A 26,084-nucleotide genomic window follows, 5' to 3' on the forward strand; every position below is an offset into this window, starting at 1 on the left:
TTGCGTTACACGCAAGAAACACCTGGGATTTCCTGCCTATTCATCAATTGACTAATAACCAGCAACGAGAATCACATACCGTTCCGAAACAGTTCTCACTTTTCGACAACTCAACTATTTTTTACTTTAATCAAATATAAATACAGGAAAATATTAATATTACAATATATAATTAATATTATTGTATGGGTCTTTAAAATTTATCTTATAATAAACTTATTCGAACATAAAAGTGATGCTAATAATTTTTATAATTCTAGTCGAACTTTAGAATTTTAGGCTGATATTAAAAAGGCGTCAACCTATTTTAACTTAGAATGGAGGGAGTATTTTAACTTAGAATGGGGGGAGTATATAGGGATGCTAAATTGCTAATGTGTTCTAAATTTTACAGTATAAAATTTAAAAATAAAATCAAACTCTTTTAATTCATTTTTAAGCTAAAATTAATTAGAGTCTTAAACAAATAGTGGAGTACGTATATGTATATCTTCATCATATACCATATGGCGAAACAGGATGAGAGGATCACCGTTACGTTTATTGACTGATTAACCACACTTTGATAATGAAAAGCAATCTGCTATCTCCATCATCTCATGCCCCCTTCCTACCTGGCTACTCCCCACCCCACCAAAACAAGAGGAGGGAGCAAGCAACAAGCACGGGCAGGAGACGAAACAAGATCAAATAAAAGAATCTAGACCTAGGATCATCAGATTCTACAAATGCTAACAGCAGCAGCTGCCTGCAAGCAGGGAGATTAATCCGCAAGGAAGGAACAATTAAAACATTTTGTTACACCGACGAGGGAACCACAATGGCGGTGGTCGGATCCGTCAGCATGTCGTCGTCTCCCTCCATGAGCAGCTCCGCGTCCCTGTCGTCGTCGTTCCGCAAGTCCTTCCGCTCCAGCTTCGAGTTGGCCACCACGAACACCAGCCGTTGCGCGCGGGCGATGCCCCGCGATGAGGTACCGGGCGCGGTCAGCCACCGCGCCATCGTCGGCGTGCACCTGAACCCCCTTGCTGTCGCGTGGAGGAAGATGAGCCGCACGGCCACCTTGCCTAGCGACTTGAACTCGCTGAGGCACGTCTCCCAGACGAGCCGGCTGCTCTGCTTGTTGGCGATCTTCATCTTCCCCGTCGTCGGGTCGGGCTGCCGGACCTGCACCGCCTGCGCGTACAGCGGGTCCAGGCCCTCCGACCGCCACTTCATAAGCTCCATCATCGCCAGGTGCGCCTCCTCCGGCGACACCAGCCTCGTGATCAGCCTGTCCACGTCCTTCTCATGCTCCGGCGTCAGGTACTTGAATGGCGGGAGGTACCGCCCGCTGACGTCCTTGATAAGATACAGCGGGTCCAGGATGAATGCCGCCGACCACGCCGGGTGGTAGCTCCTCCTGAACCTCCTCTCCAGCACGCTCATGGCGATGGCTTCGTCCACGTTGAACTTGCGGCACCAGCCCCTGACCTTGCCACGCAGGTCCTCCCAGAGCGGGAGGCATTGCCCGACGAGAGGCCGTTCGGTCTCCATCTCCTTCACCATGTCGGTGATCATCTTCACCAGCGAGTGCGCCGCCTCCACCTCCGCCCAGAACGCCGCGCTGTGCACCATGTCCACGATCTCCCGAGCGGTAGAGTCGTCAATGCAGAGCAGCTTGAAGGGCTCCTCGAGCACGGAGAGCTGGAGCGGCCTTGCACAGGTCAGCACGTCATCGAGCATCGCGAATACTGCGCTGGTTTCGTTGTCGCCAGTCGACGGCGGAGCGGCGACGCGGAGGAGCCCCGCGTGGCCAAGCTCCTGGACCTGGTGTCGCTGCAGCAGCGCGCGCACGGCTCGAGTGGCGTTGAAGTAGGCGGCCATCTTGGCACAATTGGTGGCGGCGGAGTGGACCACAGGGAGCTCCCGCACCAGGTCTTTCGCTAGGCGTGCCAAGCAATGGGCTTGGCACGACAGGTTCACCATCCACGGGTGCTTGCTCTCGAGATCGCGCAGAGCCTTGGAGCCGAAGCGGTCAGCGACGATGCCGGCGCAATGACGGACGTCGGCGGATGCTGCGACGGACGACACGGCGTCCAGCAACACCTCCTCGGCGTAGCCTGACGACGGCGGCGCCGGCATGGGAACGGCGTGGTGGAAGACGGACGTGCCGTTGGGGAGGTTGACGGCGAGCGTGACTACCTGGTCGCGCCACCCGTCCGCGGCGAGCTGGAAGAATCGTGCGTCCCGGACGCGCGCGGCGGCGTCGGCGCGGGCCTCGGCGAAGCGCGCGTCGAGGCGTCCTCGGGTTAGGTCGGCGCGCGACAGCTCCGGAAGGCCGACTTGGCGCAGGAAAGCCTTGAGCTTCGGGTGCTCCGCCGCGGCCAGGGAGACGGTCCCGGACGACTCGAGGAACCAGTCCGCGAGCAGCGCGAGCGCCGCCTCGGCCTGGTGCCGCGGCAGCATGGACCCCGGTGACGTGACGGGCGACTTGAGCCGCTTGACGCTGTCCTCGAGGCGCGCTAGCGCAGTCAGGTCACCGCGGCCGCCCGAGAGGACCTGGCGCGGCGCGGGCAGCGCCGGTGGCGTGGGAGGCGTGGAGTAGATGGCCGGCTCGCCAACCACCATGTGGTGCGAGGAGGCCGCGTCGACGGCTGCGTACGCCGCTGCCAGCACGTGGCGCTTGCGACCGCCGCCGCCGGTGGAGTGGCGCCGCTGCGACGACGGCGGGAAGGAGGAGATGGGCACGACGGAGGACGCCGCGGCGATGGCTAGCGGCGGCGCCGTGGAGACAGGCGCGGAGGCGGCCAGCGGCGACGCGAAGTTGGGGCAGGCGCCGCGCTTGAGGTGCTCGGAGGCGGTGCGCGACGGGTTGGAGGCGGAGAACGTGGCGGCGCAGAGCGTGCAGCGCAGGCGCGCTAACTTGGGCTGCTGCCCGGAGGCGGGCGGCGGCACGAGCACGGGCTCCAGGTGCGCCCAGTACCAGGCGCCCTTGCCCTTGATGGCCTTGGCGCGCACCTGCACCAGCGACTCGTAGCGCTTCCTGGCTGCCGCCGCCTCGGCCCCCATTGCCCCCGCCGCGGGCGCTTCCGCCTCCGGCGGCGCGGACGCCGCCGCCGACGCGCCCTCCTCGGCCGACATGGCGTCACGCGGCCGTCATGTCCGCGGTTACGTCGGTTGGGTTCGTTTGCCTGCCGCTGGACCTGCCTTTGTTTCCTTTCCTCTCGCGGGGAGGGGTGGGGGAGCTACGAAGCCCAAAAGCGAGAACAAAGAAAAAAAAACAAACAAACCCGGGAGGCGTGGGACGAGACGGTGCCAGCCAGTCGCCCTGGCTCGCCGCGGCACTATTTTTGTGTTTTTCTCTCGGCCCCCAATTGCTATTCGCTCTTGTAGTCTTGCGCCTGGCTCGCTTGGCTTTGGCGGGTATAGAGAAGCAAGCCAGGAGCCAGCAGCGATGTCTCCAAAACCCAGGCCGCCTCCTGTTTCTGTGGCTTCTCTCTCTACAGCACACTGTTCATACTTGTGAGTGGTGCGAGTCTTGGGAGCTGAGAGCCTGACTGTGTGTAGAGAGAGATAGAGAGACGGGCATGGCAACGAGGAACTCATCAGTCCAGAGGTCAAGGCTGGAATATAAAGAGAGAGCAGCACAGGCACTCTCAGTCACCCTCTCTCTCTACTTACCCGCACCACTCAGAGAACTGTTCCTCCTCTCTCGCACCGCACCGACTCTCTCCCTCTCTCTACTATAGTCTAAAAAAGTCTACCTCTACCACTACTATAGTTAGTACGCATTTTCTATACCGTATCTAGAAATAAAGATAAAAACCAGCAGCGAAAAGAAGGTGTTTGATTCTATAAGATTAAAAGATACGTTTGGATTAGACTAGACAGGTGTGGCTTGTCGCCTAGAAATAAAGTAAGAAACTAGACGTTGTATAGCATTTTCCGGCATTTTCCTGGTGGTCTTTGTTAGGGGGTTGACTACCTGCTACTTGTTCAGGACTACAAAGAGGAATGCTCTGATGCAATACCAGCGCGTCGCTTTATGGTACAAGTGCACATTATTATAACAGTAGTGTGTATATATATATATATATATTTAAAAAAAAGGCTGCGAGAGAAAGAGATCAGCAGTACGGGCGAGTTGTGCTGTTGCCGCTGCGCAAGGCCCCGCCCGACAATTATTGCGGTGGAACAGTTGGTGAGAGCTTCTTTTTTGACAGGGCGGCAGAGATTATACACCCCCATATGTACTGTAACACGCAAGGAGAGAGAAACTAAAATATACATATAGTATGTACGTAACATTGCATCAGTCCAGTAGCACACTGCATTCGTTTACCGACGGGTCGCACTCCAAAGCAAAATTGGGTCTGGGTCTCTTGGTTTTATTTCAAAAGTTGAGTACGTCCCTTTTTTCCTGTTTAAAATCCAGCCTAAGGATTAGTTTAGAAACTCTATTTTTAAGATATTATTATTTTTCAAGAGAAAATAAACTATTTTTCTTAAGAAAATGAAATTTGTTCAGGAAAATAGGGTTCCCAAAAAATTGGTAAGATACCCGCGCTTTTAAAATCTGTACCGTACAGTTTTTGTAAAAATAGATACATGCATAAAAGTGCCAGGATTATGTCAAATACTGGTAGCTAGCAGTTAAAATAAATTTGACATCTCTTGGCAGTTCTTGATTTTTTTTTGCAACTCTTGCGTCAGCAGGCAATCAGGTAGCAGCATGTTCAAAGATACACTCGTTGCCTGCAAACGTGTTCGAAATTTTCACAGCAAATATCGACAGAGATCCAAATATAAAACAACACTATCGGAATCCGAGGCTTTGCCGAGTGTCGACCTCTTTGCCGAGTGCATTTTATCGGGCACTCGATAAAAAAGGCTTTGCCGAGAGCCGCATTCGGTAAAGTTAGACTCTCGGCAACGAGACTTGTCGGCGTTTCGAGACAGGGGGTCCCTAAGCCGACGAGTGAGTGTGCTGCGTGCCCCAGCCCAGATGGGTCGAGCGCGTGGGCGAGCGCGAAGGGGGGAGAGGCGAGGTGGCCGGAGTCGAGCGTGAGAGAGGTGGAAGTCCCGCGGCCTTCGTGTTCGTTCCGCGCCCAGGTCAGGTGCGCTTGCAGTAGGGGGGTTACAAGCGTCCACGCGGGTGAGGGAAGCGAGCGGCCCCAAGAGAGCGCCTGTCCCGTCCTCGGTCCCGCGCGGCCAACCTTCTCTAAGAAGGCCCTGGTCCTCCCTTTTATAGTCGTAAGGAGAGGATCCAGGTGTACAATGGGGGGTGTAGCAGAGTGCTACGTGTCTAGCGGAGAGAGAGCTAGCGCCCTAGGTACATGCCAATGTGGCAGCCGGAGAGGTCTTGGCACCTTGCTGGCGTGATGTCGTGGCTGTCGGAGGTGCGACGGAGCCTGGCGGAGGGACAGCTGTTGGAGCGGTCGAGTCCCTGCTGACGTCGCCCTGCTTCCGTAAGAGAGCTGGGGCCGCCGTCGTCATAGAGCTTGTGGAGCGCCATCATTGCCCATCCGGCGGAGCTGGCCGGATGGGACGCCGGTCTTGTTCTCCGTGACCCGAGTCGATTCGGGGTAGGATGATGATGGCGCTTCCTGTTGACTTGGCGGGTCTGTGCCCTAGGCAGGGTGACGTGGGGGCTCCTCCGAAACCGAGGTTGAGTCTGTCCTCTGTTGCCGAGGCCGAGCCCGAGCCATGGGGTCGGGCGAGGCGGAAGTCGTTCGGCCGAGGCCAGGGCGGAGTCCGAGCCCTGGGGTCGGGCGGAGCGGAGTTCGCCGTCTTCCGGGTCTTAGCCCGAGTCCGAGCCCTGGGGTCGGGCGGAGCGGAGTTCGTCGTCTTTCGGGTCTTAACCCGAGTCCGAGCCCTGGGGTCGGGCGGAGCGGAGTTCGCCGTCTTCCGGGTCTTAGCCCGAGTCCGAGCCCTGGGGTCGGGCGGAGCGGAGTTCGCCGTCTTCCGGGTCTTAGCCCGAGTCCGAGCCCTGGGGTCGGGCGGAGCGGAGTTCGCCGTGGCGCCTTTGGCAAGGCCTGACTGCCTGTCAGACTCACTCTGTCGAGTGGCACCGCAGTCGGAGTGGCGCAGGCGGCGCTGTCCTTCTGTCAGACCGGTCAGAGGAGCGGTGGAGTGACAGCGGTCACTTCGGCTCTGCCGGGGGGGCGCGTGTCAGGATAAAGGTGTCAGGCCACCTTTGCGTTAAATGCTCCTGCAACTTGGTCAGTCGGTGTGGCGATTTAGTCAGGGTTGCTTCTGAGCGAAGCCAAGGCCTCGGGCGAGCCGGTGATGTGTCCGCCGTAAAAAGGGGGGCCTCGGGCGAGACGGAAGTCTCTCGAGGTCGGCTGCCCTTGGCCGAGGCTAGGCTCGTGTGAAGCGTGATCGAGTCACTCGTGTGGACTGATCCCTGACTTAATCGTACCCATCAGGCCTTTACAACTTTATGCTGATGGGGGTTACCAGCTGAGAATTAGGCGTCTTGAGGGTACCCCTAATTATGGTCCCCGACAGTAGCCCCCGAGCCTCGAAGGGAGTGTTAGCACTCGCTTGGAGGCTTTCGTCGCACTTTTTTGCAAGGGGACCAGCCTTTCTCGGTTGCATTTTGTTCCGGTGGGTGCGCGCGAGCGCACCCGCCAGGTGTAGCCCCCGAGGCCTCGGAGGAGTGGTTACACTCCTCCGAGGTCTTAATACCTCGCGTAACGCTTCGGCTGGTCTGGTCGTTCCCTCATGCGAACTGGCCGTAGCCCGGGTGCACGGTCGGGGCCCAAGCTCTCGGGCTGGTATGTTGACGCTGTCAACGGTTTGGCCGGAGCCGGTTTTTGCGAGAGCAGCCCCCGAGCCTCTGCACAGGGCGAGAGGACGATCAGGGACAGACTCGACTTTTTACATACGCCCCTGCGTCGCCTTTCCGCAAGGAGGAGGGGGGAGTGCGCCATGTTACCCTCGATGGGCACCGAACATGGTGTCTCCGGTGAGCTGCAAGCGGGTAATCCGAGTGGACGTCCGTGCCCCGTTCGTTGGGGGTCGGCTAGGGGCCCAGAGGCACGCCCAAAAGTACCTGCGGGTGATTTGCCGGACCCGGTCCCCTGGCGACGGGGTCCGAGGGCTCGATGCCTCCCTCCGATGGGATTCCGTTACAAGATCGTTCCCGCTGGTCTCGGAAATGTCCTAGGGTACCTCGGGAGCGCAGCCCGAGCCTCGGTTATGTATCGAACGTACCCCTGGTCATCCCTCGCTCGGTGTCTGAGGCGACTGTGAACCCTTCGGGGGCCAGCCTTCGAACCCCTGATCAGTAATGGGCACGGAGCCCGAGTAGCCTGAGGCGGCCATGGAACCCTTCGGGGGGCTGGCCTTCGAACCCCTGACCAGTAGTGGGTGTCGGGCCCACGCGATCTGAGGCGACTGTTGAACCCTTCGGAGGGCCAGTCTTCGAACCCCTGATCAGTAGGGGGGGCTCGGAGCCCGGTTCCTTCGCGGAGAAGGGTCCTTTTCGGGGTATCCCCCTTTCCCGGTCCCTGTTGCAAGAGATGGAGAAAGAGGAAAAAGGAAAAGGATACGAAATCGAATGACGTGGCGTACCTCTTTTTGACGCGGTTATTACGGCGAAGGCGAAGCGTCGCGCGCTTCTCCCGCCAGAGGCGCCGCGTGTCCCGCCGCGGAGTTAATGCGACGGGGCGTGTAGTTGGCGGGGCGGTCGTTGCGCGTGCGCGATCCGTTCGAGGAACGGGTCACGGGTGCACCGTCTTCACGCCGTGAGAGGAGGCTCTCTTGTTGTCCTAGGATGAGACGTGAGCCTGGCTGACGACGTGACTGCTGCGCCCGCCCGCCTGCCACCGCCATTACTGCCGGCCCACTTTCGGTCGCTTTGACCGACGCGCCAGGCTGGCGCTGCTGGGTCGCCTCGAGTCGCGGCATAGGCTCCGCAACCGAAGAGGCGCGATGGTGGCACGAGTGGCGGTGCGGTTGCTTGCATGCAGCAACTGGCGCGCCGGTTGCTTGACGCGTGGGCCTGGGCTTCCAAGCTGGCGTGTCAGAAGTCGGAGAAGCGCGTCCACCTGGCGCGGTTGCATGCCGCCTGCATGGCTGCCCGCCCCTTCCGCCCGTTGGTCTGGGCAAAAGTGGGGGGTCGCTTGTAACCGCTGGGCGGTCGTGCGCACCACACGCGGCGGTTTGGCTTCTTCTGCCCTGAGCTGGTTTGCATGACATGCGGGACCCAGCCCCCGAGTCGCGGGGGAGGGCCTTGGAGCGTGTTGGAGAAGACTCAGCCCGCGGCGTGTGGGGGCGCACGTAGGGAGAGTTGCCTTTAAAAGGAGGGAGACTCCTTTCAGAAGGCAACCATGTCTTCTTCCTCCCTTATGCGTCGTGTCTTTCCATCTTCCAAGCCTTCGGATGGGGGGTATCCGCCGCCTTTCCGCCTCCTCGTTGGAGGAACGCAACTCCATGGGAGTTGGTACCTTTCAGCCATCGTTCGGCTTCAAGGATTTTCATCATGCAGCCCGGCTGCTCCCCTCCACCGGCGGTCACCCGAGATGGTGACCTCCGGCTTGATGGTGGGGGAAAGCGAGCCGAGCTGCGGCCTCTGCCCCTCCCTCAGCCTCAAGGATTTTCATCACCAGGGCTGGGGAGGGGAGTGCGCCGAGTTGAGGTCGGCCCCCGCGCGGGCGGCGGCCCGCTCCTTCACTCAGTGATCGGAGGGAAGGGCGGCCGTCGTTCGCGGCGCTGGCAGCTGCAGCGTGCCTGGCTTTCGGGCGCGAGTGGCTTCGGAGCCGCTCGCGGTGCCGGCATCCGCCACGGCAGCTTGAAGAGGTTCTGCTGCCGGCGAGATAGCTGGGGCCGGCCACGGACTGACCTCCAACTCTACGGCCTTCTGCCCGTCCTTGCCTTACGAGTTTTGGCATGGGCGGGGGCCTCCTGGCAGCGGCATCTAGCCTGAGGTCAGCGTTGCCGCTGCTTGGCCCCTCGGAGCAGAAGTCGTCGTCGCCGCCGCTGCTGGAGCAGGTGACGGCGCGCCATTCGTCGGCCTTCCGTTGCTCCGCAGGCCTTCCCCCTCGGAGTGGGGTTGTTCGTACCTGCGGAGGGGGAACCGGAGTTCCGTTTGTAATGGCACTTCGAATGCCAGTGTTTTTTGTTCCTTGTGGCTGTCGGGGCCTGAACATGTATGTAATTTCGGCACGGAGCCGTGTTTTTTCCTCATTTTCGAGCACTAAGTCTCGCCTGTTGATTATCTGAACCGCTTTCCCAAGCATGAATCGCCCCGTGTCAAGGTGACGAGTGAGGTATCCGTATCCCGGAGGCGTAGTGTCACACCCGGTTTTAAAAGGCAAACCGAATGCGAACCATGTACGTGCCAGGATCAGTTATTCACGTACACAGCAGTTACATAATATGGACATCATCACACAGTGCTCAGAATAGTATTAATAAGGGAAATAGTCGATTACATCATACGTCTGAGACGTCCATATAGGTCTTACAATAAATCAAAGTGCGGAAAAGAAACGTAGATAACGCGGCCTTCACAGGCAGCCGACTGGGGGTTGCCGCTAACCCACACCTAGAACTCGTCGTAGTCTTGGAACTCCTGGAAGTCTCCTTCCACAGCTTCATCTTCGCCTGAGCAGTGGTTGCAATGCTGACAACCTGGGGGGGGGTTTGGTGTGTAGAGCAAGGGTGAGTACACATCAACATACTCAGCAAGTATCCTGTTTGGCTATAGTGGACTAGCTTTATGTGGGGATAAGTCAAGCAGTTGCTTTTAGTTGGTCAGATTATTACTTACTAGTAGAAAGCCAAGTTTTAGCATTAACCCAAGTTATTAACCCAAACGTACTCCTTTCCAAACGGAAAGAGTACCACTTACCAGTACCATAATCATAATCAAAACCATCATTCTCATATCCACCTGTACCAAAGTATCTCTGATCAAGTACCACTAATCACTGGAGCTCCCTTGGCCGCTCATAACCGTGAGCACGGCTGATATATCAGTTTCATAACACTCTGCAGAGGTTGTGCACTTTACCCACAAGCCGTGATTCCCTCTCTGGTCCGGGCTTGCAAGACCCTTATTCACTCCCGAGGTGAATGGCCAGGGATTCACTACGAAGCCTTTACAAAGATTCCCCGGGGCTGTAGCCACCCGTTAGGTTTCCTAAATGCACCGCACTCCTCCCCAAGGGGCGAACCCAAACTTGGCAGAGCGAGCCGCATACACCGAGCCCCATTGACGGCACGACGGCTAAGTGAACTACACCCCGGATCCTCTAATTATTCAGCTAAGGGCACCCCATTCCACCCTTATGGTTGCACTGTTTTCCCGGGCGGTCATCCAAAGAACAGGTCCTTACGGAGAGGCACTCGAGAAACCGCTCGAGTCCCCTTAAATGCCACAAGTACCACATCATAATAAGAGAAGGGGAAAACAGCGTATCATAGATAACCACATCATGTTCATTGATTAAAGTTTGAGCAATAGCATAAAGCTAAACAGTAATAATCCAACCCAGATAGGTAAACAAGGACATGGATAACAAAAGCTAGTCAATCCTTAGGCATAAATGTGTAAAGCGGGAGGTGAATTAAATAATGAATAGGACATAGATAGGTCAAGGGACACTTGCCTCCACCAAACGACTGCTGCTCAGGGGCTTCTCCTGCGGGTTCCTCGGGCTCTTCGACCGAATCGTTCTCTATGCGATTGCAAACATACATACATCCATCCACATTTAATACAAAAGAACAGTACACCATACAAGGGAACAAATAAAGCGAATATGCATCAAGTATGACATTTGACATTGCGTCTGTTATGGTTAGAAAGAAACGGGAAAGGGTCTCGCAGGGGGTTAAATCTTATGCACTAACGATCAATTACAATTGGTTCTTAACAAAAGAATTCCGTTATATGCACTAGTGGGAACCTAATCATTTTAAGTTGTTCAACATCGCACGAGATAAACAATTAACTACATAAATCAATTAGCATAACTGAATTTTAAATTAAGCTTCCTATTTCAATAACATGAACAATGATTAACCTACCTAAAATAAAATAACTATGATTACAGAAAGTAAATAAAATAAAATAAAATAAAAAAAAACAGAGGGGGGGGCGGTTGAACCGGCCCTAGGGGCGGTTGAACCGGCCGGCTGGGCGGCGAGCTGGGCGGCGGGGCGGCTGAGCCGGCCCGGTTGAACCGGCGGCCAGGCGAGCGCGCGGGGGGGGGGGGGGGGTCGGGCTGGCCAGGCGGCCGAGCCGGCCAAACGGCCAGGCGAGCGCGCGGCCAAGGCGGCCAGGGGGCGCGCCGGCCAGGGCGGCCAGGCGGCCAAGGGGCCGGGCGGGCGGACGGCTGGGCGGCCAGGGGGCGCGCCGGCGGGGGGCACGGCCGGGGGCTGGCCGAGCCGGCCAGGGCACGGCCGGGCGGGGCGGGCCGAGCCGGCCATGGCGGCGGCCAAGGCGCCGAGCGGCAAGGGGAAAGGGGAGGGGGGATGGGGGAAGGAGGAGAGGGGGAGGGGGCTCACCGGCGACGGGGACGGGGCGGGGCGGGGCGGCCGAGCGGGGCGGCCGATCGGCGACGGGGAGGGGCGGCGCTGGGGCAGGGGGTAGGGGCGGCGGCGGCTTAGGGTGGGGGAGAGAAAATGAGAGAAAATGAGAGGGAGGGAGAAAGAATTGGGGGAAAAAGGGGAGGTGGGGGGGGCGGCATGGGCCAATTGGGCCCAAGGGGGGGCGCCAGGGGCGGCTGGGCCGGCCGGGGTCGGCCCACGGCGCGGGAGAGAGAGAAAAAGAGGAGAGAGAAAGAGAGAGAAAAAGAAAGAAAAGATCTTCTCCTCATTTTCGAAATCCGATCTTCCTACATGAATGCATTTGCAATTTCAAAGCAATCAAAAGAAATGCGAGGTTCGGCATGGTGCATCAGACAACACAAAGTACTTAGGGTTTTCTTACACGGGAAATCCAAACCGAATCCCGCTAAAACTTTGGAAAAGGTCAAGGTTTAGCGAGGGGAAAAAGGAAAAGAAAAGGTAACGCCCGAATTTTGGCGAGTAAAGAAAAGAAAAAATTCAACTGCAAAAATTCGGGGCGTTACAAACCTATCCCCCTTAAAAGAATCTCGCCCTCGAGATTCAGGGCTGGCTAGCAAAGAGCTCTGGGTACTTGGCCATCAAATCATCTTCACGCTCCCAGGTTGCTTCTTCCTCAGAGTGGTGATTCCATCTGACTTTGCACATTCTGATGGTCTTCCTTCGGGTGACTCTATCTGCAATCTCAAGGATCTGAGCTGGCTTCTCAACATAGGTCAAGTCCTCCTGGACTTCCAGACCTTCCACTGGCAACTGCTCTTCTGGCACACGCAAGCACTTCTTCAACTGAGACACATGAAAGACATTATGCACAGCAGACAAATTCTCGGGCAAACTGAGCTGATAAGCCACTTCTCCTCGTTTTGCAAGAATCTGGTACGGACCAATGTAGCGGGGTGCTAGCTTGCCTTTCACTCCGAATCTTCTGACTCCTCTGATCGGTGACACTTTCAGATAGACAAAGTCTCCGACTTCGAAACTCAGCTCTCTTCTTCTTGTGTCTGCATAGCTTCGCTGCCTCGATTGCGCTATCTTCAAATTCTCTCGAACCATCTTGATGTTCTCTTCAGCTTCAAGCAAAATGTCTGGCCCAAACACTTGCTTCTCTCCAGGCTGATCCCATTGCAACGGAGTTCTACAACTCCTTCCATAGAGCGCCTGAAATGGTGACATCTTCAAACTGGCCTGGTAACTGTTGTTATAGGAAAACTCTGCATAAGGCAGTCTCTTATCCCATCCGGACTGATCTTGCAACGCACAGGCTCTCAACATGTCTTCAAGAATTTGGTTGGTTCTTTCGGTCTGGCCATCTGTCTGCGGATGATAAGCTGAACTGAAATTCAGATGCGTGCCCAAAGCTTCATGCAACTGCTGCCAGAAATGAGAGGTGAACTGCGTTCCTCTATCTGACACTATCTTCTTTGGCACACCATGAAGACAAACGATCCGAGACATATACAACTCTGCCAATACTGCACTGTTGTAGTTGGTCTTGACAGGTATGAAGTGGGCTGACTTGGTCAAACGGTCCACCACTACCCAAATAGAGTCGTAGCCGGCTCGAGTGCGAGGCAATCCGACTATGAAATCCATACCGATTTCATCCCATTTCCACTGAGGGATCTGCAACGGTTGCAACAATCCAGCAGGTCTCTGGTGTTCTGCCTTAATTCTTCGGCAACTATCGCACATAGCCACATGCTCTGCGATTTCTCTCTTCATTCCGTACCACCAGAATTTCTTTTTCAGATCCTGATACATCTTCTCACTGCCAGGGTGAATCGAATAGGCTGTCTCATGAGCTTCCTTGAGAATTAACTCCCGAATAGACTGGACATTGGGAACACACAAGCGGTCTTTGAACCATATCACGCTTTCTGCATCTTCTCGAAAATCTTTGCCTTTGCCTTCCAGAATCAGTCGCCGAATCTCACTGATCTTTTCATCATTCTTCTGCGCTTCTTTGATTTCGCGCTCTAAGGTAGGTTCCAACTCAACTGTGACTCCTCGCGAATTATTCAGAAATCCGAGACTCAACCTGTCAAACTCCTTGGCCAACTCATAAGGCATCGGACGAGCGACCATCAGATTGACTTGACTCTTTCTGCTCAAAGCATCTGCCACTACGTTTGCTTTGCCTGGATGGTAATGAATCTCCAACTCATAGTCTTTGATCAACTCTAGCCATCTTCGTTGCCTCATGTTCAATTCTGACTGAGTGAATATGTACTTCAGACTCTTGTGATCTGTGTAAACATCGCATTTCTGTCCATACAGGTAGTGCCTCCATGTTTTCAGTGCGTGAACCACTGCTGCCAACTCTAGATCATGGATTGGGTAGTTCTTCTCATGAACCTTCAACTGTCGGGACGAGTAAGCCACAACTCTTCCCTCTTGCATCAACACACATCCCAAACCTGTGTAACAAGCATCACAATACACCGAGAAGGGCTTGTGCACATTAGGCAAGACTAGGACAGGCGCTGTTGTCAACTTCTCTTTCAGCGCTTCAAAGGCCTCTTGGCATTTCTGGGTCCACTTGAACTCAACTTTGTTGCCTAGCAATGCTGTCATTGGCTTCGCAATCTTCGAAAACCCTTCAATGAATCGCCGATAATATCCGGCCATTCCAATGAAGCTCTTGATTCCTCTAGCATCTGTTGGCGCTTTCCAGTTCAAAATGTCTGCCACTTTCTTCGGATCCACAACCAATCCTTCTTTGTTGATTATGTGACCCAAGAACAGGACTTCACTGATCCAGAACTCACACTTACTCAACTTTGCATACAACTGGTGCTCTCGCAATCTCTGCAACACCATCCTCAAATGATCTGCGTGCTCTTCTTCGCTTTGAGAATAAACCAGAATATCATCAATGAATACCACCACAAACTTATCAAGGTAATCCATGAATACACTGTTCATCAAGTTCATGAAGAACGCTGGCGCATTGGTCAAACCAAAAGACATCACTGTGAACTCATACAAACCATACTTGGAAATGAATGCCGTCTTCGGAATGTCCGAAGGTCGGATTCTGAGCTGATGATAACCTGACCTCAGATCAATCTTGGAGAACACACTGGCTCCTCTCAACTGGTCGAACAGATCTTCTATTCTGGGCAAAGGATACTTGTTCTTGATCGTGACCTCATTCAAAGCTCGATAATCGATGCACATCCTCTTGGTGCCATCTTTCTTCTCCACAAACAAGACAGGGGCGGCTCAAGGCGAGGTGCTTGGCCGAATGTAACCTTTCTCTGACAGCTCATCAATCTGCTTCTTAAGCTCATCCAACTCTGGTCCGGATATTCTGTAAGCTCTCTTGAAGATAGGGGCGGTTCCAGGAAGAAGCTCTATGGCAAACTCAACTTTCCGCTCTGGTGGCATACCCGGTAAGTCCTTTGGAAACACATCTGGGAACTCGGACACAACCTTGATCATCTCAATTGGGTCTGCTTCACTGCTATCGACAGCCATCTGATAACAACTTCCTTTCTCCGGCTCAGGCGGGACTAACTCGGTCACCACTTCCTCTCCTAGTGGGGACACTAACTTGATGGTCCTTTTATCACAACTGATAGCTGCCTGATACTTATCTAGCCAATTCATCCCTAGGATGACATCTATTCCCTGAGTACCCATTACTATAAGGTTGGCGGGAAATGCTATCCCCCTTATTTTCACACTTATATTCAAACAAATGCTATCGGCTCGAATTCTACCACCGGCTGAGTCGATTTGAATGGGGGTTGACATGGTAGTAGTTGGAAGATTATGTGCTTCTACCCATGATGCAGTAATGAAAGAATGTGTTGCTCCAGTATCAAATAACACTTCTGCAATATGGGAGTCGACTGGGAACATACCTACTATCATGTCGGGGGTCTCCTGAACTGCTTCAGCTTCCAAATGATTCAGTCTTCCATGATTATAGCGCGGCTGAGAGCGATTGCCTGCTCCAGGCTGAGGCACATTCTGCTTTGCTGGGGCATTGGGGCCTGACTGCTGCTGGGCTGCCTTCTTCGGACATTGCATCACCCAATGGCCTTGCTCTCCACAGTGGAAACATGCCCTGTTTCCGACTTGGGCTGGTGCTGCCTGATTGTTCTGCTGATTTGCTGGGGCAGGAAGACGAGGTGCCTGCTGATTCTGCCTTTGAAACTGACCTCCTGACTGGTTGCTCTGACGGTTCTGGTACTGATTCTGAGGGTACTGCCTTTGAAACTGCTGATGCTGCTGAGGTGGACGCTGGTTCTGCCTGAACTGCTGAGGTTGATTGCCTGAGAAACGAGGGCGGCTGCTGCTTCCAGGCTGGGGTCCACTGATCTTGCGCTTACGATCTTCCATCTCCTTGCGCTTCCTTTCTGTCTTGATTGCTCTGTCAATCAGGTGCTGGAATGTCGGGAAGGTGTGATTCATCAGCTGATACTGAAGAGGGTCAACCAAGCCTCTCAGGAAACGGTACTGTCGCTTGGCGTCGGTGTTGACATCTTCAGGAGCATAGCGAGACAATTGCAGAAACTTGTCCCGGTACTCACTGACCGACAATGGCCCTTGCTTGAGGGCCAGGAACTCCTCTTTCTTCACTGTCATCAGACCTGCAGGCACATGGTACTGACGAAAGCTACCTCTGAATTCTTCCCAAGTGATGGCGTCAGGATGGGCATGGGTGGCGAGGTAAGACTCCCACCATGATTGGGCTGCTCCTCTCAACAGACGGGGACCATATAGAACTTTCTCCCTGTCATCGCACTGAGCGGTATGCAACTCCCGCTCCACAGTGCGCAGCCAATCTTCAGCATCCATGGGGTCAGAAGAATGAGCAAACGTTGGTGGATGACCTCTCATGAATTCAGCACGCTTGTCTCTGGGCATCTGAGGCATCTGAGGCTGAGGTGGGGCCTGCTGCTGCTGCTGAATGGCGGCCAAAGTCTGACCGATGGCTTGAACTGCCTGAGTCTGCATCAGAAACATCTGCTCGATCGACATCGGGGGCGGGGGCGGCAGGTGCTGCTGCTGAGGCACCTCTTCCTGTTGAGCGGCTCGCTCCTGCTGAGCACGCCTTCCTCCTCTGCGCCTGTTCTCTGACATCTGCAGAATGCAACCACACATCAGAGCTGATCTGGCAGATCTTGCAGCATAAGAAAAGAGAAGAGAATTCTTCAACAGCACTGAACAGATGAGCATCTTCACTGATCTCCAACACAGACCACACAGCTTCTCAGATAAAGAGGAGAGTGGAATAAAAGGGGTTTCCCAACTATATAACTAATTCCATTAACATAATATGTAAACCAAAATGCAGGGGACACCCACACTCTGGTGACAATCATTACGAAGATCCAAACCAAACATAGTTCATCATGACAAACATAGATGCACAGGATATAGCAAACTACCCTGTCTAACTAAAACTAACTAAGACCGAAACCAACGCTAAGACTGAAGCTTCTACGTATATATTTCGTATTAATTACAAGATCCAACTCTAACGATCTATGGTTCTAGAGTTATCTTGGTCTTGCAGGCGGGGTTACCATAAGACTGGTGTCCACGCTGAGGTGAGCGGTACGGGTGCTGAGTCCCGACGGGAGCGGGGGAACCACCATCCAAGTGACGACGTTCCGCACGCTCAGCCCGCAGCAGGGCGATCTCAGCACGAGCCCTACTCAGCTCATCTAATGCATGGTCCAGCTCCGTGTTTAGCACGGCGGCTAGGTTGACTGTGCTGCTCAACCTAGGATTGCCCTCACCGACAGGTGAGACAATCACGCCTCCTGTGCTGCCAGATTGACGGCGGGGGTAATACTTCAGGTCAAGACCGTCAGCTGCCCCACTGAAAACCGAGCAGTAGTGCGAAAGCGCACGCCGTGCAGCATCTTGCATGGCTGCCTCAGCTGAGTCCCGCTCAGAGATAGAATAGTGCTCTGAACAGGCCTCCGCACCCTGGAGACTGTCCTCCGGGCAGCGCACCAAGCAAGTTGCCTCCCAGCGGTCCGGGTAAACCCCGCGACTGTGCTGGTAGACCACACAGCGATACTCGACGGACCAAGTATGCCGGTCAAATGCCCGACGTAGCAGGGTGTCGAGCGCATCGTGGAAGTGACACCCGCGAGCAGCGTCGCGAGTGATGGGTCGAGCAACCCATCCTTCCGGCTCAGGATTAGCAGAGAAGTCGGTGTCGTGGCTCGAGCTGTCGTCGCCATCTCCGTCGTCTGGGTCTCCTCCAGCAGCTACTCCAGAAGCTGGGGCGCCCAGTGGTGGTGCAGGGGGCGGCTCCAGAGGAAGCACAGGGGAGCAGCTCCTCACAGACTCTATCTCCTGTTGGAGCGAGAAGGAAGAGCTCTGCTGCTCCTGTCGTCGACGCTCCTGCTCCTCACGCAGGCGGTGGTGTAGTCTCTTCAAGTGGCTGGACTGTCCGGCCACGGGACGGCGAAGCGGACGCTCAGCAAGGCGGGAGGGTAAGAAGGGGATGACTGACTTTCGTGCAGTGTGTCTAAGTCGAGCCATCTACAAAAGACATCGCAAGCAAAAGGGTGAGAACAGAATTAATATGACCAGCAATTAATGAATCATAAGTAAATGAAGGATTAGAATAAAACATGATTTTCAGCAAGGTATAGTATATAGTAGAACATAGGTTTGGTCGGTATGACCAACTTTTGAAGGGATATCAAAGTCAAGGCAGAGACAGAGGTCTATAGTCCTTAGAACGACCATTCTACTCTAGGTTAGCGGTCCTACAGTCAGCACGGCTTTGATACCACTTATGTCACACCCGGTTTTAAAAGGCAAACCGAATGCGAACCATGTACGTGCCAGGATCAGTTATTCACGTACACAGCAGTTACATAATATGGACATCATCACACAGTGCTCAGAATAGTATTAATAAGGGAAATAGTCGATTACATCATACGTCTGAGACGTCCATATAGGTCTTACAATAAATCAAAGTGCGGAAAAGAAACGTAGATAACGCGGCCTTCACAGGCAGCCGACTGGTGGTTGCCGCTAACCCACACCTAGAACTCGTCGTAGTCTTGGAACTCCTGGAAGTCTCCTTCCACAGCTTCATCTTCGCCTGAGCAGTGGTTGCAATGCTGACAACCTGGGGGGGGGGGGGGTTTGGTGTGTAGAGCAAGGGTGAGTACACATCAACATACTCAGCAAGTATCCTGTTTGGCTATAGTGGACTAGCTTTATGTGGGGATAAGTCAAGCAGTTGCTTTTAGTTGGTCAGATTATTACTTACTAGTAGAAAGCCAAGTTTTAGCATTAACCCAAGTTATTAACCCAAACGTACTCCTTTCCAAACGGAAAGAGTACCACTTACCAGTACCATAATCATAATCAAAACCATCATTCTCATATCCACCTGTACCAAAGTATCTCTGATCAAGTACCACTAATCACTGGAGCTCCCTTGGCCGCTCATAACCGTGAGCACGGCTGATATATCAGTTTCATAACACTCTGCAGAGGTTGTGCACTTTACCCACAAGCCGTGATTCCCTCTCTGGTCCGGGCTTGCAAGACCCTTATTCACTCCCGAGGTGAATGGCCAGGGATTCACTACGAAGCCTTTACAAAGATTCCCCGGGGCTGTAGCCACCCGTTAGGTTTCCTAAATGCACCGCACTCCTCCCCAAGGGGCGAACCCAAACTTGGCAGAGCGAGCCGCATACACCGAGCCCCATTGACGGCACGACGGCTAAGTGAACTACACCCCGGATCCTCTAATTATTCAGCTAAGGGCACCCCATTCCACCCTTATGGTTGCACTGTTTTCCCGGGCGGTCATCCAAAGAACAGGTCCTTACGGAGAGGCACTCGAGAAACCGCTCGAGTCCCCTTAAATGCCACAAGTACCACATCATAATAAGAGAAGGGGAAAACAGCGTATCATAGATAACCACATCATGTTCATTGATTAAAGTTTGAGCAATAGCATAAAGCTAAACAGTAATAATCCAACCCAGATAGGTAAACAAGGACATGGATAACAAAAGCTAGTCAATCCTTAGGCATAAATGTGTAAAGCGGGAGGTGAATTAAATAATGAATAGGACATAGATAGGTCAAGGGACACTTGCCTCCACCAAACGACTGCTGCTCAGGGGCTTCTCCTGCGGGTTCCTCGGGCTCTTCGACCGAATCGTTCTCTATGCGATTGCAAACATACATACATCCATCCACATTTAATACAAAAGAACAGTACACCATACAAGGGAACAAATAAAGCGAATATGCATCAAGTATGACATTTGACATTGCGTCTGTTATGGTTAGAAAGAAACGGGAAAGGGTCTCGTAGGGGGTTAAATCTTATGCACTAACGATCAATTACAATTGGTTCTTAACAAAAGAATTCCGTTATATGCACTAGTGGGAACCTAATCATTTTAAGTTGTTCAACATCGCACGAGATAAACAATTAACTACATAAATCAATTAGCATAACTGAATTTTAAATTAAGCTTCCTATTTCAATAACATGAACAATGATTAACCTACCTAAAATAAAATAACTATGATTACAGAAAGTAAATAAAATAAAATAAAATAAAAAAACAGAGGGGGGGGGGCGGTTGAACCGGCCCTAGGGGCGGTTGAACCGGCCGGCTGGGCGGCGAGCTGGGCGGCGGGGCGGCTGAGCCGGCCCGGTTGAACCGGCGGCCAGGCGAGCGCGCGGGGGGGGGGGGGGGGGGGTCGGGCTGGCCAGGCGGCCGAGCCGGCCAAACGGCCAGGCGAGCGCGCGGCCAAGGCGGCCAGGGGGCGCGCCGGCCAGGGCGGCCAGGCGGCCAAGGGGCCGGGCGGGCGGACGGCTGGGCGGCCAGGGGGCGCGCCGGCGGGGGGCACGGCCGGGGGCTGGCCAAGCCGGCCAGGGCACGGCCGGGCGGGGCGGGCCGAGCCGGCCATGGCGGCGGCCAAGGCGCCGAGCGGCAAGGGGAAAGGGGAGGGGGGGATGGGGGAAGGAGGAGAGGGGGAGGGGGCTCACCGGCGACAGGGACGGGGCGGGGCGGGGCGGCCGAGCGGGGCGGCCGATCGGCGACGGGGAGGGGCGGCGCTGGGGCAGGGGGTAGGGGCGGCGGCGTCTTAGGGTGGGGGAGAGAAAATGAGAGAAAATGAGAGGGAGGGAGAAAGAATTGGGGGAAAAAGGGGAGGTGGGGGCGGCATGGGCCAATTGGGCCCAAGGGGGGGCGCCAGGGGCGGCTGGGCCGGCCGGGGTCGGCCCACGGCGCGGGAGAGAGAGAAAAAGAGGAGAGAGAAAGAGAGAGAAAAAGAAAGAAAAGATCTTCTCCTCATTTTCGAAATCCGATCTTCCTACATGAATGCATTTGTAATTTCAAAGCAATCAAAAGAAATGCGAGGTTCGGCATGGTGCATCAGACAACACAAAGTACTTAGGGTTTTCTTACACGGGAAATCCAAACCGAATCCCGCTAAAACTTTGGAAAAGGTCAAGGTTTAGCGAGGGGAAAAAGGAAAAGAAAAGGTAACGCCCGAATTTTGGCGAGTAAAGAAAAGAAAAAATTCAACTGCAAAAATTCGGGGCGTTACACGTAGGAATCCCTCGGCCCGTTCGGCCTTGCTGTCTGGGGCTCCTCTAGCTTAGTTAAAGAGACCCCTCGGCCGCCCTTCGATGGACCGAGGCCAGGGGTAGCGATATCAGTATGAACAGAGGTGGAGTTGGCTCGAGAATGGGAACCTGGTTGGCCGGAGCCTAGTCGTGTTGTCCGTCAGCGGAGCCGACACCAAAGTAGATCAGCCGAGGCCTCGGGTCGGGCTGGCGCCCTTGGAAGCCGGTTGGCCGAGGCCCCAGGGGTAACCGGCCGAGCCGCCTGCTCGAGCCAGATTCCCGGAGGAGTCCCTGGAGCGCGTCGCCGTCCAAGACTGGGTCGGACTTTGCTGAAGACGCCGTCGATGCCGAGGGTGCTATGGCTCCCTTCAGCGTGAAGACCCGAGCCTGCAGGATCAGATCGTCTTGTAGCGTGTGCCTTCTGCGGCCGCCGAGGCCAGAAAACACACCCTCGCCGTGCTTGCGAAGCTGCGTCTTTTTTCCTCTTGTTTCGAGCATCTGGACTCTCTGTCGGTAACAGGGATGTTTGTGCGAGCGAGAGTTGCTTCTCGCGGAAGGGACGAGTGAGGTATCCGTATCCCAGAGGCGTGGGAATCCCTCGGCTCGGTCGGCCTTGCCGCTTACGCGTACTTTCACCCGTCCATGAGGCCCTGTCCCCGACTTAGTCGAGAAAGCTTGAAGGACTGCTTCGGCAGGAGAGCTTCCGAACGTGAAGACTTGTTCGGTCCACGGAGTCGCTTTATCCGAGCGCGAGTTACTTATCGCAGAAGGTGATGAGTGAGGTATCCGTATCCCGGAGGCGTAGGAGTCCCTCGGCTCGGTCAGCCTTGGCTGCTTACGTGTACTCCGTCGTTTCCAGGATCCGCTTTCCGAAGTAGTCAAGAGGCACGAAAGAAATCCTGCTAAAAAGAGATCCTTTTTCGAGGAAAAAATCGACGCAGAGGGGGTCTCCCCCCTTTTAGCCCCCGAGGGAGGGTCGGGCTTTGCCGAGGCTAGGCCGACCCTTCCTTGACGACTAAACTTTGCGTAGGTGCGAGGTATATGAACAACTTGGAAACATCTTAAGGGTAGAAGCGACGTAGCTGTTTGATGTTCCAAGCGTTGCCGAAGATCTCGCCTTGACTGTTGGCCAGCTTGTATGTTCCGGGCTTCAGAACTTTGGCGATGACGAATGGCCCTTCCCAGGGGGGCGTGAGCTTGTGCCTCCCTCGGGCGTCTTGCCGCAGTCGAAGCACCAGATCGCCCACCTGGAGGTCTCGGGACCGGACCCCTCGAGCGTGGTAGCGTCGCAGGGACTGCTGGTACCGCGCCGAGTGTAGTAAGGCCCTGTCCCGAGCCTCCTCCAGCTGGTCCAGCGATTCTTCTCGACTAGCTTGGTTGCTTTGATCGGTGTAGGCCCTCGTCCTCGGGGAGCCGTATTCCAGGTCAGTGGGCAAGATAGCTTCGGCCCCGTAGACCAGGAAAAACGGCGTGAAACCCGTGGCACGACTCGGCGTCGTCCTTAGGCTCCAAACCACCGAGGGGAGTTCCTTCATCCACCGCTTGCCGAACTTATTGAGGTCGTTGTAGATTCGAGGCTTGAGCCCTTGTAGAATCATGCCGTTGGCACGCTCTACTTGCCCATTCGACATGGGATGAGCCACGGCGGCCCAGTCCACCCGGATATGGTGATCCTCGCAAAAATCCAAGAATTTTTTGCCGGTGAACTGGGTACCGTTGTCGGTGATGATGGAGTTCGGGACCCCGAAGCGATGGATGATGTTGGTGAAGAACTTCACCGCCTGCTCGGACCTGATGCTGTTCAGAGGTCGGACCTCGATCCACTTGGAGAATTTGTCGATGGCGACCAGCAGGTGCGTGTAGCCCCCGGGCGCCTTCTGCAAGGGACCGACGAGGTCCAGACCCCATACAGCGAAGGGCCAGGTGATGGGTATTGTCTGCAGAGCCTGAGTGGGCAGGTGGGTCTGCTTCGCATAGAATTGGCACCCTTCGCAGGTGCGGACAATTCTAGTGGCGTCAGCCACCGCCGTTGGCCAGTAGAAGCCTTGTCGGAAAGCATTCCCGACAAGGGCTCGGGGTGCTGCGTGATGGCCGCAAGCCCCCGAGTGTATTTCTTGCAGCAGTTCCCGACCTTCGGCGATGGAGATGCATCGCTGGAGGATGCCCGAGGGGCTGCGATGGTAGAGCTCCTCTTCATCGCCCAGCAAGACGAATGACTTGGCGCGTCGCGCTACCCGCCGAGCCTCGACTTGGTCGGGGGGTAGCTCTCCTCGGCGAAGATACTGCAGGTACGGGGCCTGCCAATCTCGATCTGGCGTGGCCCCGCTCTGCTCTTCCTCGACGTCCAGTGCCTCGCCCTCAGGGGCCGAGGGTACCTCGGGCTGTGCCGAGGGTGCCTCGGGCCGAGCCGAGGGTACCTCGGGCTGAGCCGAGGGTACCTCGGGCTCGGGCGCGTCGTCGAGCTTGACAGAGGGTTGATGCAGATCCCGGGAGAAGATGTCCGGGGGGACCGTCGTTCGCCCCGAGGCTATTTTAGCCAGCTCGTCTGCGGTTTCGTTGTAGCGCCGAGCGATGTGGTTGAGCTCGAGCCCAAAGAACTTGTCTTCCAGGCGCCGAACCTCGTCGCAGTAGGCCTCCATCTTCGGGTCGCGGTAGTGGGAGTTCTTCATGACTTGGTCGATGACGAGCTGCGAATCACCGCGGGCGTCGAGGCGTCTGACCCCTAGCTCGATGGCGATCCGCAACCCGTTGACCAGAGCTTCGTACTCGGCCACATTGTTGGACGCCGGGAAATGGAGGCGCAGCACGTAGCGCAAGTGCTTCCCGAGGGGCGAGATGAAGAGCAGGCCCGCGCCGGCTCCTGTCTTCATCAGCGACCCGTCGAAAAACATGGTCCAGAGCTCCGGTTGGATCGGAGCCGTCGGCAACTGGGTGTCGACCCATTCGGCCACAAAGTCCGCCAACACCTGGGACTTGATGGCCTTCCGAGGGGCGAACGAGATCGTTTCGCCCATGATTTCCACCGCCCACTTTGCGATCCTGCCCGAGGCTTCTCGGCACCGGATGATCTCCCCCAGGGGGAAGGATGACACCACAGTTACCGGGTGAGACTCGAAGTAGTGTCGCAGCTTCCGCCTTGTCAGGATCACAGCACACAACAGCTTTTGAACTTGTGGGTAGCGGATCTTGGTCTCGGACAGCACTTCGCTGACGAAGTAGACCGGCCTCTGAACGGGCAATGCATGCCCTTCCTCTTGCCTCTCGACCACGATCGCGGCGCTAACCACCTGAGTGGTCGCGGCGACGTAGACCAAGAGGGCTTCTCCATCCGCCGGGGGCACCAAGACAGGCGCCTTCGTAAGGAGCGCCTTCAGGTTGCCGAGGGCTTCCTCGGCCTCAGGGGTCCAAGCGAAACACTCGGCCTTCCTCAAGAGGCGGTACAGAGGCAGACCTCTTTCGCCGAGGCGCGAGATGAAGCGGCTCAGGGCCGCGAGGCATCCCATGACCCTCTGTACACCTTTTAAGTCCTTGATGGGTCCCATGCTGGTGATGGCCGCGATCTTCTCTGGGTTGGCTTCGATGCCTCGCTCGGAGATGATGAACCCTAGGAGCATGCCTCGGGGCACCCCGAAGACACACTTCTCAGGATTGAGCTTGACTCCTTTCGCCTTGAGACATCGGAATGTCACTTCAAGGTCGGAGAGGAGGTCGGAAGCCTTCCTTGTCTTGACTACGATGTCATCGACGTAGGCCTCGACTGTGTGACCGATGTGTTCGCTGAACACATGGTTCATGCACCGCTGGTACGTCGCGCCCGCATTCCTCAAACCGAACGGCATGGTGACGTAGCAGTACATGCCGAACGGCGTGATGAAAGAAGTCGCGAGCTGGTCGGACTCTTTCATCCGGATCTGGTGATACCCTGAGTAGGCATCGAGGAAGGACAGGGTTTCGCACCCAGCGGTGGAATCCACGATTTGATCGATGCGAGGCAGAGGGTAGGGAACCTTCGGACATGCTTTGTTGAGACCAGTGTAGTCTACACACATCCGCCATTTCCCCCCTTTCTTCCTCACAAGCACAGGGTTGGCAAGCCATTCGGGGTGGAATACCTCTTTGATGAACCCTGCTGCCATTAGCTTGTGGATCTCTTCGCCAATCACTCTGCGCTTCTCCTCGTCGAATCGGCGCAGAGGCTGCCTGACGGGTCGGGCTCCGGCCCGAATATCCAGCGAGTGCTCGGCGACATCCCTCGGTATGCCGGGCATGTCCGAGGGACTCCACGCAAAGACGTCGGCGTTTGCGCGGAGAAAGTCGACGAGCACTGCTTCCTATTTGGGGTCGAGCCCGGAACCGATCCGGATCTGCTTGGTGGTGTCGCCACCAGGGTCAAGAGGGACGGCCTTGACCGTCTCCGCTGGCTCGAAGTTGCCGGCATGGCGCTTCACGTCTGGCACCTCCTTGGAGAGGTTCTCCAGGTCGGCGATGAGGGCCTCGGACTCGGCGAGGGCCTCGGCGTACTCCACGCACTCCACGTCGCATTCGAACGCGTGTTTGTACGTGGGGCCGACGGTGATGACCCCGTTGGGGCCCGGCATCTTGAGCTTCAGGTAGGTGTAGTTGGGGACGACCATGAACTTCGCGTAGCATGGCCTCCCTAGTACGGCGTGGTAGGTTCCTCGGAACCCGACCACCTCGAACGTCAGGGTCTCCCTTCGGAAGTTGGAGGGCGTCCCGAAGCAGACGGGGAGGTCGAGTCGCCCGAGGGGCTGGACGCGCTTCCCAGGGATGATCCCGTGGAAGGGCGCAGCGCCTGCTCGGACGGAGGATAGATCGACGCGCAGGAGCTTGAGGGTCTCGGCGTAGATGATGTTGAGGCAGCTGCCCCCATCCATCAGGACCTTGGTGAGCCTGACATTGCCGACAACGGGGTCGA

The 26,084-nt window shown here is 55.5% G+C and overlaps 1 pseudogene across 1 annotated transcript; it reads right to left on the minus strand.

Annotated features, from left to right (window-relative positions):
• Window positions 1–520: 520 nt before the first annotated feature.
• On the minus strand, window positions 521–3,637 carry LOC103646660 (uncharacterized; annotated as a pseudogene). Its single transcript, XR_562337.4, has one exon. The product of XR_562337.4 is annotated as an uncharacterized protein (transcript).
• Window positions 3,638–26,084: the final 22,447 nt, after the last annotated feature.

Source organism: Zea mays, chromosome 2 (assembly GCF_902167145.1).
Source record: "Zea mays cultivar B73 chromosome 2, Zm-B73-REFERENCE-NAM-5.0, whole genome shotgun sequence".
Classification (NCBI taxonomy): Eukaryota; Viridiplantae; Streptophyta; class Magnoliopsida; order Poales; family Poaceae; genus Zea; species Zea mays.